The sequence below is a fragment of the Salminus brasiliensis genome, chromosome 6 (assembly GCF_030463535.1).
Source record: "Salminus brasiliensis chromosome 6, fSalBra1.hap2, whole genome shotgun sequence".
Lineage (NCBI taxonomy): Eukaryota > Metazoa > Chordata > Actinopteri > Characiformes > Bryconidae > Salminus > Salminus brasiliensis.
The window spans coordinates 35,777,173-35,794,259 of NC_132883.1; the positions used below are offsets into that span (position 1 = coordinate 35,777,173).

A 17,087-nucleotide genomic window follows, 5' to 3' on the forward strand; every position below is an offset into this window, starting at 1 on the left:
AACACATGCGGCAGAATTTGTCTAGAACTAAATGTCTGGTTTCTTTTTCTCTGAAGTTGCAAAGAAATACTCTAACAGGTCAGACAATGGAGAAAAATTCCTGATACTCGTAGACTGAAGTTGCAAAAAACAGCCTAGCAGGTTATAACATGGAGATGCAGGGGATTGAACCCTGGACCTTTGTTGGGTAAGAGTTGGGTAAATAGCTGACCATTCACTACCTCCACTGCAATGAAAGCTTTATAAGGACTTTAAATCTGTCCATGTGGAATAGAAAAAAATACTCTGCCTTTTAAACCTCCTGCAAAACAGCTGTTGTGTCAGAAATGACACGATTCGAACAAGTCACCCTATTTGAGGTCATCATATATGTGTACGTGTGGGCTTGAATCTAAACCTAAGCAAATAAGGTCTAAGAGCTCTAGTCAGTTTATGGCCCAACATCAAAACCCCAGAAATCTTCCTCAACTGGCATGACGATGTACAGCAAGACAACAGCTTCTATCCCCAACTTTCAGGCAGAGCAACACAGTCCAGTAGTTCAGCCCATTTGAGAACAGTGTTGTTGGAAGTGATGAAGCACACGTACATTTTCTACCAGCGCGGTTTCTGTCTCTACCTGTGATGTGGTTACCGTACTGGAACACCTGGTGACTGGAACACACTGTCCTCACTACCTTGTCTAGAAAAATGCGCTGAGATAGAAAGAGCGAAGAGAAAGAAGAGCTGCAGAGAGTTTGTTGAGTAGAAATGACCTTATGCCATACGGGGTCATCCTCTGGACAACTGTTCTCTCGGACACTCCGAACGACTGCGCTCTGTCTCCAGCGGTGTGGCCCAAAAGGAGGTGAGCCTCGATTCTGTTCGGAGGGCAAATGTAGGATGGACGTCCAGCGTCGGCTTCGTGAGCTGAACTACACCATCCATTATTCCCTCCAGACCAAATAGGAGGTAGTCGTTTCGCGTGACCCTGAAAGATCCTCCGCTAATGATCTTTAATTGTCTGCAGTGGCTCGTCAAAAACGGCATCAGTAACTCAGGACTGCTTCGAATAAAGGAACATCCACAACTCGCAGCTTGTCGCTGGTATTATCCGCCAAAGGGATGTTCCACTGATGCCACTCTACAGTGACATGCGGCGAGTGCTACGCTGTGGGCTCTTGCTGAATGAAGCTAGGACAGCCACTGATGTTTCTTCATTAGTGACAGTTTTCATGCGTCCACATTTTGGCAAATCCAACACTGAACCAGTTTCACGAAACTTGGCAAGCAGTTTGCTAACTGTGGGAGATGGGTGGTCTCGTAGGGTGTCTTGCATTGAAATCTGCTGCAATGACCCGGGTACTGTGTTCACCAGACATCAACACAATTTCTATCCGCTCCTCACGTGTTAACCTCTGCGACATGTCAATGGCTGTAAACAAAGAGAAGCTTGTAAATAACTCATGAAAGAATAAAGTTACGTTAAAACCAAGCACACCATTGTTTTTCTTGTGAAATTCTCGATACGTTTGATGTGTCACATGACCCTCTTCCCATTGAAAAAACTAAAGTTGGATCCAAAATGGCCAACTTCAAAATGGCCGCCATTGCCACCACCCATCTCAAATGACTCGTATGCCCCCTCTCATATACCAATGTGCCACAAACACGAAGTTAATATCACCAACCATTCCCATTTTATTTAGGTGTATCCATATAAATGGCCCACCCTGTAGAAGTCCACTTAACACTGAATAAGGGTGAAGGGGAAGGAGCTTAAAAGTATCAGCTATATCGTCCTTAGCCAACAGTGCGCCAAGACCCGTCACCTTAATGAGCCTAATAGCATCATCCACAGAAGCATAGAACAAGGAAAAGGTTTGAGCAGAAAACAGTCATTAACACAAGCAACACAATCAGAATGAGGCGAGAACCAAACGGTTCTTCCATGAATATCTGCAAGTAGCCACGCCTAAGGAAGGAACCTGAAAAGGAGCAAACGGAGGGGACTTAAAAGGGCCAATCAAATGACCTTTATTCACCTCATGGTCGATGAGTGCAGTAACAACGTGAGGTTTAGAGAAAGCAGACTGAAGGTTCCTAGAGACATAGGAAGAGGACAGAGGGTACAGGACCCCGACCCAAAAGCCCAGAGAAAGCCCTGTGAGTGAATAATCAACAAAACAATGATCAGGGTGCACAGAAAGAAAAGAGGAAAGGACAGGAACGGCCACAGGGGTGGAAGACACACAGACTTGAGGAGGGGTCGTTAAAATGATTACACAGAGGATGACCCCCGTGGGAAAGGTATGCCGCCTGTCCAGAGAAGCGCTCACAGATTCAGCACCAGGGGGAGCACCCGGGACGCCACCAAGGCAAACCGGAACAGGTGAGCACTCAATGACAGCCAAAATGGCGGACAAACAGCTCCGTGTCCACAACAGACCAATCCAGACGAGAGTTAAACAGTGCAATAAAAGACGCTGACTTTGCAGAGAACAACTTATGATACTCATAACCTTGAATGATGTCAGATCTCAACCGAAAGGAAACCGCCACAGCGGTGGGAGGAACAAAAGGCCTATCCAAAGGCACTTGGTTCACGAGCACGGAGGGTGCAGGCCCAGAAGGTGCCCCAACAATGTCCAGAGCGAGAGGGCTACCCAGAGCATTAGACGTCAGGAGCCGCAGATCCTCGAGAGACAATACGGTGCACACCAGAACGCCACGAACAGCCAGAAGCTCCAAGATCTGATTCGCCGTCCACGCAGACCAGGGCGGGGCCTGGGCAAGCAGACGAGAACTTCGCTGGATGGACGGGGCAGGAGAAGGGTAAGCAAAATCTCCACCAGAGTCAAACCAGTCAAGACAAGGCAACCGCGTGCACAGAGAGACGTGACGTCACTTCTGAAAGCAAAAAAAAACATGTGATTAGTGAACTTTTAACAACGACTGATGATTGTCTGAAGAACAGTGATGCTGCATTGGAGTCACCTGAACTTTCTCTAGAGCTTTCATTTCTCTAATACTGACAGATGGTGGAATACAATAGACATCATTAGTGGTGAATGGAAATCCCTGCAAATACTCTGTTCAGACTTGGTCGACTTAGTGGACCTGTGGACTTAATGTTGTACAATATTAAGCAACAACAGCAGAGACGAGAAAAGACTTCAATAAGGACTGGAGCCGAGACAGCTTATGGACAAGCAGAGACATCAACAGGAAATCAAGCAACAGAAAATCGTCCAAAAGATGCAAAACAAATGTCAGCTTTACAGCAAAACAGAACCGAGAAGAGTACTTAACACCGGCTCAAAAGGTCTTTGAAGGAAGAACTTTGCTGTGCCTTGCGGGACGAAGGCACCGAGGGCACATAGACTTGGGGAGAGGTTGTTAAAATGATCACACAGAGGAATACCCCTGTAGGAAAGGTACGCCGCCTGTCCAGATATGTGCTTACAGATTCAGCACCAGGGAGAGCGCCCGGGACAACACCAAGGCAAACCGTGGGGCAAAGGGCAGGCACCTGGCTGTGAGACCCACACATGGAACAAGAAATGGCGGGCCAACAGCTCCGTGTACACAACAGACCGATCCAGACGATTTAAACGAGTTAAACGACGAGTTAAACAGTGCAATTAAAGACACTGAGTTTGCAGAGAACTACTTATGATACTCATAACCTTGAATGATGTCAGATCTTAAGATCTGACATCAGATCTCCCTGCAAATACTCTAATCAGAACATGCTGAAGAAGCGTGGTCTTAGTGTTGTGCTGTCTCTCAGTGGTGGTAGCCACCTGAGTCAGCTGCAGTGTTGAGGCTCCATCACACCAACAGAGATAGAAAAGTAAAAGAAAGAAATGTGGGGTTAGATGGACTATACTGGACTTTTTTATCTACACAGGATTCTCTAATACCAAAAATAAACTTACAGAAATTAATCATTTACTTACAGGAGGATGTGGTGAAGGCCAGTCAGTCCAGCAGAGTCGGACTGAACTGACTGAATGCAGACACACATCATACAGAGGAAGGAAACAGAAATGTGGATTTAGATGGACTGTATTTGGCCTTTTAATTTACAAACAGTTCTTTAATACTGACAATATACAGAAATGGACCATTTACTTACAGGAAGGTGGGGTGGAGGCCAGTTCGTCCAGGAAAGCTGATGCACTAGTGGTGGTCCCAAAATCTTCCTGAAGCCTGGATCAGTGTCAGCTGCAGTGGTGAGGCTCCATCACACCGATGTACAGAGATAGAAAAGTAAAATAAAAAATTGTGGGGTCAGGTGGACTGTATTTAACCTTCTCTTCTAAACAGAGTGCTCTAATACCAAAAATGAACTTACAGAAATGAATCAGTTACTTACAGGAGGATGTGGTGAAGGCCATTCAGTCTAGCAGAGTCGGATTGAACTGACTGACTGAGGCTCCATAATGCAGACACACATCATACAGAGGAAGGAAACAGAAATGTGGGGTTAGATGGACTGCATTTGATCTTCTCATCTACACAGAGTTCTCTAATACTGACAATAAACAGATACTGAAATTAATCGTTTACTTACAAGAGGGTGTGGTGGAGGCCAGTCAGTCCAGCAGAGTCGATGCACTACTGGACTGACTGGATTGAGCTAATCGATGTGGAATAAAATGGAGATCACAGCTGCCTGTCCTAGAACTCCAATATGGAGGCTCCATCAGAGAGAAAAGGGAAAAACAGAAATGTGGGGTTAGACGTACTGTGTTTGGCCTTTTACTTTACAAACAGTTCTTTAATACTGACAATAGACAGAAATAGGACTATTTACTTACGGGAAGGTGGGGTGGAGGCCAGTTCGTCCAGTAAAGCCGATGCACTACTGGACTGACTGCCCTCAATTAACAGGTGGTGGAATAAGTGGTGGTCCCAAAACCTTCCTCAAGCCTGGACCAGTGTCAGCTGCAGTGTTGAGGCACCATCACACTGAATGTACAGAGAGAAAAGGAAAAGATAGAAATGTGGGGTTAGATGGACTGTATCTACACAGAGTTCTCTAATACTGACAATAAACAGATAATGAAATAAAAAGCGTGAAGAGTGACCATGTGAGACTGTAAGCTTTGCGAGTGGACGGGGCTAAGCCTTTTGTCATGTAACTTTTTGCAGAGTCTAATAGTGAGTACTATAGTACTATAGTGAGCTCTATAATTCAGGATTAAAAGAGAGGTTGGCTGATATGGAGTTGGATCTTGATGTGCTGAAGGTTCGAGACGCCTGAAATCCTGCAACCCAAAACGGGAAAGACCATCAGCGACAGAATTGCATTGTTCCGGAATATGTTCAGCAGTTAATATGAAATAATGAATAACCGATTGCCAAGTTAAACGCCTCAGTCATAATTTAAGTGCACGAGGATTGTCCTCTATTAATAATCGAGACAACAGCTTCATTGTCCCAAAATAATTGAATCCGTCTCCAGCTTTCACCCCAGAGGACACTAGCCACAACTACGGGATACAACTCGTGAAGCGGCGAGGATACAGATCCAATGGTGAGTTGACTGAACTCAGACGGCCATTTCTCAGCAAACCATTGACGAGAAAAAACTTCAATAGGGGCTGGAGCCGAGACAGCTTATTGACAGGCAGAGACGCCATCATGAGGCCCGAATCCAACAGGACGCCCAAAAATTCCAGAGAAGTGGAACACACGAAACACTCCAACCAAAACATCCAATGCAGAGCCTCGGGAAGACAGGAAATCAAGCAACAGAAAATCGTCCAAAAGATGCAAAACAAATGTCAGCTTTACAGCAAAACAGAACCGAGAAGAGTACTTAACACCGGCTCAAAAGGTCTTTGAAGGAAGAACTTTGCTGTGTCTTGCGGGACGAAGGCGCTGAGGGCACATAGACTTGGGGAGGGGTTGTTAAAATGATTACACAGAGGAATACCCCTGTAGGAAAGGTACGCCACCTGTCCAGAGAAGTGCTTACAGATTCAGCACCAGGGAGAGCGCCCGGGACAACACCAAGGCAAACCGTGGGGCGAAGGGCAGGCACCTGGCTGTGAGACCCACACATGGAACAAGAAATGGCGGACCAACAGCTCCGTGTCCACAACAGACCGATCCAGATGATTTAAACGAGTTAAACGACGAGTTAAACAGTGCAAAAAAGACGCTGACTTTGCGGAAAACGACGTTTGATACTCATAACCTTGATCTCAACCGGGAGCAAACCACCGCAGCGGCGGGAGGGACAAAAGCCAATGCTGCTGATGCTGCATTGGAGTCTCTTGATAGAACTTTCACTAGAGCTTTCATTTCTCTAATACTGACAGATGGTGGAATACAATAGACATCATTACTGGAAGGGTTTCCCTAATGTGTGAGATCATATGGTGAATGGAAATCCATGCAAATACTCTAATCAGAACATGCTGAAGAAGCGTGGACTTAGTGTTCTGCTGTCTCTCAGTGGTGGTAGCCACCTGAGTCAGCTGCAGTGTTGAGGCTCCATCATACCAACAGACAGAGATAGAAAAGTAAAAGAAAGAAATGTGGGGTTAGATGGACTATATTGGACCTTCTTATCTACACAGAATTCTCTAATACCAAAAATAAACTTACAGAAATGAATAATAATTTAATAAATTAACAGGAGAGTGTGGTGAAGGCCAGTGAGTCTACCAGAGTCGGATTGAACTGACTGATTGAGGCTCCATAACGCACACACATCATACATAAGAGGGAAAAAATGTGGGGTTAGATTGACTGTATTAGGTCTTCTCATATACACAGAGTTCTCTAATACTGACAAAACACAGATACTAAAATTAATCGTTTACTTACAAGAGGGTGTGGTGGAGGCCAGTCAGTCCAGCAGAGTCGATGCACTGCTGGACTGACTGGATTAAGCTAGTCGATGTGGAAATGGACATCACAGCTGCCTGTCCTAGAACTCCAGTATGGAGGCTCCATCAGAGAGAAAAGGGAAAAACAGAAATGTGGGGTTAGACGTACTGTATTTGGCCTTTTACTCTACAAACAGTTCTTTAATACTGACAATAAACAGATACAGAAATGGACCATTTACTAACAGGAAGGTGGGGTGGAGGCCAGGTCGTCCAGTAAAGCCGATGCACTACTGGACTGACTGGCCTCAGTTAACAGCTGGTGGAATAAGTGGTGGTCCCTAAACCTTCCTGTAGCCTGGATCAGTGTCAGCTGCAGTCCTGAGGCTCCATCACACCGATGTACAGAGATAGAAAAGTTAAATAAAAAATTGTGGGGTCAGGTGGACTGCATTTAACCTTCTCTTCTAAACAGAGTGCTCTAATACCAAAAATGAACTTACAGAAATGAATCAGTTACTTACAGGAGGATGTGGTGAAGGCCAGTCAGTCTAGCAGAGTCGGATTGAACTGACTGACTGAGGCTCCATAATGCAGACACACATCATACAGAGGAAGGAAACAGAAATGTGGGGTTAGATGGACTGTATTTGATCTTCTCATCTACACAGAGTTCTGACAATACTGACAATAAACAGATACTGAAATTAATCGTTTACTTACAAGAGGGTGTGGTGAAAGCCAGTCAGTCCAGCAGAGTCGATGCACTGCTGGACTGACTGGTTTGAGCTAATCGATGTGGAATAAAATGGACATCACAGCTGCATGTCCCAGAACTCCAGTATGGAGGCTCCATCAGAGAGAAAAGCGAAAAACAGAAATGTGGGGTCAGACGTACTGTATTTGGCCTTTTACTCTACAAACAGTTCTTTAATACTGACAATAAACAGAAATGGACTTTTTACTTACGGGAAGGTGGAGTGGAGGCCAGTTCGTCCAGTAAAGCCGATGCGCTACTGGACTGACTGGCCTCAATTAACAGGTGGTGAAATAAGTGGTGGTCCGAAAACCTTCCTGTAGCCTGGATCAGTGTCAACTGCAGTCCTGAGGCTCCATCACACCGATGTAGAGATAGAAAAGTAAAAGACAGAAATGTGGGGTTAGATGGACTGTATTTAACCTTTTGATCTACACAGAATTCTCTAATACCAAAAATAAACTTACAGAAACTGTTTATTTACTTACGGGAGGGATTGGTGGAGGCCAGTCAGTCCAGCAGAGTCAGACTGAACTGACTTATTGAGGCTCCATAAAGCAGACACACATCATAAAGAGGAGGGAAACAGAGATATAGGGTTAGATGGGCTGTAATAGATCGCATAATTTAGACACAGTTCTCTTATACTGACAATAAACAGATACTACAATGGATTGTTTACTTACGGGTGGGTGGGGTGGAGGCCAGTCAGTCCAGCAGAGTCAATGCACTACTGGACTTACTGGCCTGAGCTAACAGATGATGGAATAAGTGGTGATTCCAAAACCTTCCTGTAATCTTGACCAGAGTCATCTGCAGTGTTGAGGCTCCATCACACCGATGTACAGAGACAGAAAATTAAAAGAAAAAAATGTGGGGTTAGATGTACTGTATTTGACCTTCTCATCTACACAGAGTTCTCTAATGCTGACGATAAACAGATAAAGAAATTAACCGTTTACTTACGGGAGGGTGTTGTGAAGGCCATTCATTCCTGGACTGACTAATTGAGGCTCCATAACGCAGACGCACGTCATATAGAGAAAGGAAACAGAAAAGTGGGGTCAGAGGGACTGAAATTAACAGTCTACAGACACAGACATCTAATCCTGACAAATAAATAGAACAAATATACATGGAAATGAATTAAATAAATGACTCACAGTATTGTTTGGGGGGATGTGCTGGACCCCAGTCAGTCTAGTAGAGTCAGGGCACCTGCAAAGAAACAGAAAAAGAGTGGAGAGGCACTGCAAAAGTTTTAAAACACAAAATGGACAAATTCAACTACAAATAACACTGAATTACAGAAAATTAATAGAAAAGATCTTCACCTTATTTAATAAAAGCACAAACACAACCTATATTACAACATACTAGAGAATTTATTAATTAATAAATATACTTATATTAATTAAACATTAATAATAAACATACAAAAAAATCCTCAGATATTTTAAAATTAATATATTAAAACTATATTAAATAGGGGGAAGTCTTAGAGTGGGGGTTAAATGAGCTGTAAATGAATTTGAAATAATTAATAGAAGTATAATAGAATTAATAGGGAAGGTAGCGAGGGGTTAAAGAAAATAAAAGAAAATGATGACTTATTCCAAAGCCTCCAGGCTGTCCAGGAGCTGGTTGACGTGGCTCCCGACCAACTCCCACACGGCTGCGGCCACAGATACAGGGTCCTCGTACACAGACTCCTCCAGAGCAAAGATGGCCCCCAGGAAGCGCATCAGTGCGTTCTGAAAGCAATCAGAAGAAGAGGCTGTTGTCAAAGGAGGCCAACAAAACCCTTACATCTACACCATGTCTGCTCTGAATGTCTGGAGGAGAAGCTGTGAGGTTCTCTCTTCTGTTTTGTGAAGGATTCTGAGGGTTACCTGGACCAGGAGCTGGTACTGCTGAGCCCCGGCACTGCTCTGCTCGCTGGTAGCAGAGAAAGAGGATATCACGGCCATGAGATGATCCAGAAATCCCCCAGCCGTCTGCAACAGTGTGAGAAGTGGTACAGATGTGAGAAAGGCTGCTTAGTTCTGTGTAGGCTCTAATATCTAGAACACAACACACGCAAGAACTGAAAACGTCTCTTACCGGACAGATCGGAGGTCTCCCTCCAGCCTGAAGACCAAGGATCACCACCTCATAGACGATGTCTATGAAGTTGAAGTGCTGAATCTGAGAGTAGGAGGAAACACCAGGGTCAGAAGAACCATCCATTTTTCTACGAGGTACAAAGGTTTTCACTCAAGCCTGGTTAATGAAACTCACCCCAATCTGCGCCAGCTCCTCTTCAATTCCTTGATGGCAAGAAGGATCCTGAGCCAACGCAAGCAGTCGGTCGTACGCCAGCAGGAAGACGACCAGATTCTGCAGGATGAACAGAGAGATGTTTAAAATCACATTCATTCATTTTCATCACAGTGTTTTAAGTATTTCAGGGGTTTTAGATCGTGGTCATGTGGTTACCCTGTCGTTGAGATCGGCCAGGTCACTGAGAACTGCCTTGCCGGCCTCACAGACGTACTCTCTGCGCTCCGCGTCGCTCAGCAGGAACTACAGGAATGAAGAACGGGATGTTAGAGAAGGAAGAACACAAGACACAACTGAAGACCTTGAGATGTGAAAAAGTACTTTCATGGGTTGCCACTTACAGTGAAGGCCAGACGCAGGGCATTCAGCTTCAGGGGGAAGTTCCTGATCCCCTGAATGGTTGAGAAGGCGCTGTGGAAAAGGAGGAAATCTCCCATTTCAGAATCAACACAAACACCTCAATTCTGTTTACAGTGTACAGAACTTAAGCGGCCGTGACACTTACTGCAAAGCGGGCACCTCCCTCGCTGCAGCGCTGTCTCCAGTCGCCTGTAAGACCAAATATTCCACTTTAATTAATGCTGAACAGAATTGGAAACGGTACGACGACGTCTCATAACACTAGTGTGATTAGTTTTACCTCAGGAGCTGGTCCGGGCTGAGGCCAGTCAGAAGCGCTGGACTCCTGCTGAGGCTCTGGCTGGCAGGTGGTGTCCTCAGGCCATGAGTTGGCAAAGGAGGTCCACCCGTCATCGCCGATGACCAGGTCCTGATACGTGTGGAGCACCTGTAAAACAAACAACACACACTCTATACATCACATCTCACGCTGGGGAGAAGTGTAGCGTGTTGGCTTTCTGAGGTACGTTCTACAAGAACATGCAGATCAGTTCTGACTAGAACGTGCTAAAGTTACCTGAACGCCTCCAGATGTTTTGGGGGTGGAGCGCTTGGTGAAGCGGCCGGACGCTACACGGTGCAGGTGACCTTCGATGCGCTACAAAGACACAAGGCATTACCATGTGAGTCAAAGGCCATGAGGAAGCTAGACTTAGGAGAACGTGGCTGAGACGTCTTACCTCAGCAAAGGTCACCTGTGCTGCCGATGCGAACCAGATGGGGGCCTGTAAGAGAGAGGTTAGAGGGTTCATATGAATCACGTGAAGAATAATTAATTACATATAAAAATAATAGAGTAACAGAAACAACTGGAAGTGGAAGAGTTTATCTACCTCCTCAGAAGGTAGAAGAAGGTTGAAGAAGTCGTTGGTGAGGATCCACCACGACTGGGTCACGTCCCCCCGCATCAGGAGCACGTGGTGTCGGCGCACACAGATCTTCTGCAGAATAAAAAAACACACACAAGTAAGACGCAAAGCTCCAGATACGAGTAACTATACCAAAGGAGTCCTCACCTGCTGGTGTGGGTTGAGCCACAGTCTGTAGGAGAAGTGCTAACTCTACCACATAGGAACCATACAGACACGAGTAACCGTACTAAATGAGGGTTCTTCCCCACAGGAGGAAGTGCATACCTGGTTGTCCCGGATGTACCACCGCCGGTAGGAGAACCTAAGGGTCCAGATGGAACTGAGCACATCCTTGGGGCAATGATCCAGGATCAGCTGCTCCAGAAAGCGCCTGGGACACTGCAATGAGACACGGCAGAAAGACTGCAATGAGCTGCATCCTATTAAATCATCTCTGCAGTATAAAGTATCTAGAACCTCCCAAATTCCAGTTAAAGCAACTGCATCATTTCTCTTACCCGGTACGGAATCACAGATCCAAACGGAGGGCTGAGGGTAAGCTGTCCGTCCTCCGCAGTGATGACCAGATGAATCGCTGGGTCTGAAAAAGAGAAACAGTGAAGACACCCCTCCTATCTTGAATACAGGACAGTGTGAGTCACATCCTCCATCTTGTAAACCTAGCTAACCTAGATAAGTACCCTAGCTAACTTAGCTAGCTAGCTTCAGACAGACCTCTGTTTCGCTGCTTAGCTTCTCCAACACTCAAATACACAAACACAGCTAGTGAGCACATTTTTACATGAGTCTATCTTTCGGCTTTAACGCTTTAAAGAGCTCTAGCTACCTTCTGCTGCGGTCTGGACAGCGGCATCGACGGTCCTCGGTGTCCGCTGTCGATCTCGGGACCTGCGGGCAGAGAGGACATAATAAGCTCCGGCAGTGGCAGCTGCGACCCCAGCTGCGAACAGGAGGGGGCGCAAACGGAGCTCCACCGCCGGGGGGCGAAGAGCGAAGACGCCGCGCATCGTGGAAACAGCTGAAGTCGCTCTTCTAGAAGGAGGTGGAGGGTCCTCGTTGAAGGAGGTGGAGGGTCCTCGTTGAAGGAGGTGGAGGAGTCCTCGTTGAAGCAGGTGGAGGGGTCCTCGTTGAATCAGGTGGAGGGGTCCTCGTTGAAGCAGGTGGAGGGGTCCTCGTCGAAGTTGTTGAGGTGGTTCTAGAGGAAGAAGAAGGAGTGGAGCTCGTCCAAAATGGAGCTGTTGTAGAGATGTAGTTGCTGCAGAAGAAGCAGGAGTTGGTCTCGTCGAAAAAGCTGAAAAGTTCTCAGAGGAGCAGAAGGAGCAGCTGAGCGCTGTGGGGGTCGGTAAACGACTGAGGCTCAACGTTCGTTCTACCGTTCTAGATTGTGACCTGGGTTCCACCTACGTTCTCTTACAGTTTAAAGGGAAACATGTTCAGTGTCTCCATGGCGACAGAGAGCGAAAATAACAGGGTTATCTAGAAAGGAGTTCAGGGACTAGTGAGGTTCTCCATTTACACTGAGGACTGAGTTCCCCACCCTCAGGTTCTGCACACAGTAGCGCTAAGAACCACGTTTGTCCCCCAGAAGTAGCTAGAAGTACCTCTATATCTGTTCTAGACATTGTTCTAGACTCTGAACACACAAAATCCACCTAGATATAAAGTTACCATTTGATCATGATCTCCAGAAGCTTTACAATCAGCCATAACATTAAAACCACTGAAATCAATAACGTTGATCATCTGCTTTTACAGTGGCGCCTTTCAAAAGGTTCAACAATGGACTAAAGTATTGGGACACCTGCTCGTTCAGCGTTAATTTCTGAAATCTAGGGTATTAAAATAGGTTTTCCTGCTTCTGTTGGAGTAACTGTCTTTTTCTACTAGATGTTGAAAATTGCTTTGAGGATTTGATTGCATTCAGCGATAAGAGTCACTGTTAGTGAGGGCAGGATGTTGGAGAATCACCAGCCCACAGTGTTGTACTCGTCTTCAGATCCTGCTGTTCTGATAGAATAAAAAAGTCACAGAAAAAACTTTACTTTTATTCAAATTTATGCAAATGATGGTGTTTTTTATGTTTAAAAATCACAATATATCACCTTGCTCACAGTATCACATTTTATCACAGTATATTGGACCGTAACCCCTGTGTGATGAGGAACATCCTGGTACATCCAGCCTCTATCAGACATCTATCCTCTATTAAAAGGCTTCTGTATCTGTTATCAGTTCACATTATGTGTCCTTTATCTTCATTCATAATGTTCATCACTGTTAGCTTTTAGCCTCGCCCCCGCTCGCTTCCTCAGGTTTGTCTTCCTCAAGTCTCACCAGTGAAAACATAAGCTGCTGTTTCCTGTTGATTGGTGATCAGCTCCAGTTATATAAATATATATAAATATAGAAACTGTGTGTTTTTGAATTTGTATTATTTTGTGAGCTTTTGCACAGAAAAGTGGACTGGAGGTGCTTAAACTTAGCACAAAAAATAAGGACATTTATGTTTCATGACAGAGAAGATTTGGCAAATTTCTGGCAGAATTCCCATTTATAAAGGAAATGAACAGACTTTCCAACGGTATAAGATTTATTCCCAAGAAGCATTATTACACCAATCAAATAACCTGCCAATCACACATTAACTTACTTTTTGTGGTGGTTTATATATATCTAAGAACCTTAAACTGTAAGTGAAAGTCAACCCAAATATATTTGATTAAGTTATTTGAGAGAATAGAGAATTTCCTGTTTTCTATTAAAAAGTAAAAAATATACATAAAAAAGACTTTTTTTTACCCTGAACTAAACTCTCATTAAGAATGGACCAATAGAAACACTCCAAAATGACCTGGATTAAAGTCTTATTACATTGGCTTCTATTGAAAGGTGAGGTGTTTTGTGGGACAGTGATGATACATGTATGTGTGGATTCGTGTAAATCCTAAAGGTGGTTTCAAAGCTGGTTTAATTTGAAAGAAACTCTGTAAGGCAATTATAATGCAGTAGCGCCCCCGTGTGGACATACTGGCTCAAGATTGTTCATGGGTCCTTTAATTTAATACCAGATCAATTCTGAATATTAATACATGCATTTCTTAAATAGCAATTATTTCAGTTGATTGTTTTATTGATGTGCAAGATGAACAACGATGACCATGTTTATTAGTTGCTTTTTAAATATTTATTTGGTGCAGCATCTGTTATCAACAATGATGACCCTTTTTTATATTATCATATTTAAATAAGAATATGAAACAATAAAGAAATGTGCTATTATTAAGTTTCCTAACTCTCTGTCATTACAGAGTTAACTTTGTGTGGTGTGGTGGAGGCCAGTCTGTTCCTGCAGAGTTGATGCACTACTGGACTGACTGGCCTCAGCTAACAGATGGTGGAATACGATGGATGACATCACTGGAAGGTGTTCCCTAATGTGTGAGATCTAAACCTTCCTGTAGTCTGGACCAGTGTCAGCTGCAGTGTTGAGGCTCCATCACACCGAATGGACAGAGAGAAAAAGACAGAAATGTGGGGTTAGATGGACTGTATCTACACAGAGTTCTCTAATACTCACAATAAACAGATACTGAAATAAAAACCGTGAAGAGTGACCATGTGAGACTGTAAGCTTTGCGAGTGGACGGGGCTAAGCCTTTTGTCATGTAACTTTTTGCAGAGTCTAATAGTGAGTACTATAGTACTATAGTGAGCTCTATAATTCAGGATTAAAAGAGAGGTTGGCTGACATGGAGTTGGATCCTGATGTGCTGAAGGTTCGAGACGCCTGAAATCCTGCAACCCAAAACGGGAAAGACCATCAGCGACAGAATTGCATTGTCCCGGAATATGTTCAGCAGTTAATATGAAATAATGAATAACCGATTGCCAAGTTTTGCCAAGAAAATCATACAAAAGATGCAAAACAAATGTCAGCTTTACAGCAAAACAGAACCGAGAAGAGTACTTAACACCAGCTCAAAAGGTCTTTGAAGAAAGAACTTTGCTGTGTCTTGCGGGACGAAGGCACCGAGGGCACATAGACTTGGGGAGGGGTTGTTAAAATGATTACACAGAGGAATACCCCTGTAGGAAAGGTACGCCACCTGTCCAGAGAAGTGCTTACAGATTCAGCACCAGGGAGAGCGCCCGGGACAACACCAAGGCAAACCTTGGGGCAGAGGGAAGGCACCTGGCTGTGAGACCCACACATGGAACAAGAAATGGCGGACCAACAGCTCCGTGTACACAACAGACCAATCCAGATGATTTAAACGAGTTAAACGACGAGTTAAACAGTGCGATAAAAGACGCTGACTTTGCGGAAAACGACTTATGATACTCATAACCCTGAATGATGTCAGATCTCACCTGGGAGCAAACCACCGCAGCGGCGGGAGGAACAAAAGGCAATGCTGATGATGCTGCATTGGAGTCTCCTGATAGAACTTTCACTAGAGCTTTCATTTCTCTAATACTGACAGATGGTGGAATACAATAGACATCATTAGTGGAAGGGTTTCCCTAATGTGTGAGATCATATGGTGAATGGAAGTCAGCTGCAGTGTTGAGGCTCCATCACACCGACAGACAGAGATAGAAAAGTAAAAGAAAGAAATGTGGGGTTAGATGGACTATACTGGACCTTCTTATCTACACAGAATTCTCTAATACCAAAAATAAACTTACAGAAATGAATAATAATTTAATAAATTAACAGGAGAGTGTGGTGAAGGCCAGTGAGTCTACCAGAGTCGGATTGAACTGACTGAGGCTCCATAACGCACACACATCATACATAAGAGGGAAAAAATGTGGGGTTAGATTGACTGTATTAGGTCTTCTCATATACACAGAGTTCTCTAATACTGAGAAAACACAGATACTAAAATTAATCGTTTACTTACAAGAGGGTGTGGTGGAGGCCAGTCAGTCCAGCAGAGTCGATGCACTGCTGGACTGACTGGATTAAGCTAGTCGATGTGGAAATGGACATCACAGCTGCCTGTCCTAGAACTCCAGTATGGAGGCTCCATCAGAGAGAAAAGGGAAAAACAGAAATGTGGGGTTAGACGTACTGTATTTCGCCTTTTACTCTACAAACAGTTCTTTAATACTGACAATAAACAGATACAGAAATGGACCATTTACTAACAAGAAGGCGGGGTGGAGGCCAGGTCGTCCAGTAAAGCCGATGCACTACTGGACTGACTGGCCTCAGTTAACAGCTGGTGGAATAAGTGGTGGTCCCTAAACCTTCCTGTAGCCTGGATCAGTGTCAGCTGCAGTCCTGAGGCTCCATCACACCGATGTACAGAGATAGAAAAGTAAAATAAAAAATTGTGGGGTCAGGTGGACTGTATTTAACCTTCTCTTCTAAACAGAGTGCTCTAATACCAAAAATGAACTTACAGAAATGAATCAGTTACTTACAGGAGGATGTGGTGAAGGCCAGTCAGTCTAGCAGAGTCGGATTGAACTGACTGACTGAGGCTCCATAATGCAGACACACATCATACAGAGGAAGGAAACAGAAATGTGGGGTTAGATGGACTGTATTTGATCTTCTCATCTACACAGAGTTCTGACAATACTGACAATAAACAGATACTGAAATTAATCGTTTACTTACAAGAGGGTGTGGTGAAAGCCAGTCAGTCCAGCAGAGTCGATGCACTGCTGGACTGACTGGTTTGAGCTAATCGATGTGGAATAAAATGGACATCACAGCTGCCTGTCCCAGAACTCCAGTATGGAGGCTCCATCAGAGAGAAAAGGGAAAAACAGAAATGTGGGGTCAGACGTACTGTATTTGGCCTTTTACTCTACAAACAGTTCTTTAATACTGACAATAAACAGAAATGGACTTTTTACTTACGGGAAGGTGGAGTGGAGGCCAGTTCGTCCAGT

The 17,087-nt window shown here is 44.5% G+C and overlaps 1 long non-coding RNA gene across 1 annotated transcript; it reads right to left on the bottom strand.

Annotated features, from left to right (window-relative positions):
* Positions 1–1,643: 1,643 nt before the first annotated feature.
* LOC140556922 (uncharacterized) lies at positions 1,644–4,370 on the bottom strand. Its single transcript, XR_011979783.1, has 3 exons — positions 4,121–4,370; positions 3,942–3,991; positions 1,644–2,889 (listed from the first exon to the last, which is right to left on the bottom strand). It is a non-coding gene; the product is annotated as an uncharacterized lncRNA (long non-coding RNA).
* Between the last annotated feature and the right edge of the window lie 12,717 nt (positions 4,371–17,087).